The 350-nt window shown below is 72.0% G+C and overlaps 1 protein-coding gene across 4 annotated transcripts in view; it reads right to left on the bottom strand.

Moving 5' to 3' along the window:
• The window catches only part of TMTC3 (transmembrane and tetratricopeptide repeat containing 3), a 65,575-nt gene extending 65,423 nt beyond the window's left edge, over positions 1-152 (bottom strand). For all 4 annotated transcript variants that reach the window (XM_006036043.3, XM_006036045.3, XM_006036044.3 and 1 more), the window contains exon 1: positions 35-152. The gene's annotated coding sequence lies outside the window, so the exon portion shown is untranslated. The remainder of the gene's footprint in view (positions 1-34) is intronic.
• Between the last annotated feature and the right edge of the window lie 198 nt (positions 153-350).

Genomic DNA, 350 nt, shown 5'->3' with positions numbered 1-350 from the left:
ACCCCCGCCCCGCCCCGCCCCGGCCGCTCCAGACCTGGCGCCGCAGGTTGACAATGCCTCCCAGCCGCGAGGCTCCACGTCCCTGGCCCCGCCGATACCGCTGAGCCGGAGGCGGTGACTCCCTTTTGCAATGCGCGTGCGCAGCATCTCCCTCCCTCCCCACCGGCCGCGGAGGATGCCGGGTGTAGTGCGCAGCCGGGAATCGTAGTTGCCGGCAGGTGGCGGGGCATGCTGGGAGCGGTAGTTCGCTCGTCTCGCCCGCGGCACAGCTGTCTCTAACGAGCGGCGCCTCACGTTCCAAGCCCGGCGCCGCGGTGCACCTTGGGGCTTGTAGGCTTGGGCTTGGCCGC

Source organism: Alligator sinensis, unplaced genomic scaffold, assembly GCF_000455745.1.
Source record: "Alligator sinensis unplaced genomic scaffold, ASM45574v1 scaffold1076_1, whole genome shotgun sequence".
NCBI lineage: Eukaryota > Metazoa > Chordata > Crocodylia > Alligatoridae > Alligator > Alligator sinensis.
The sequence above is the reverse complement of the archived record's forward strand: the minus strand, read 5'-3'. Positions and strand labels throughout refer to the sequence as shown.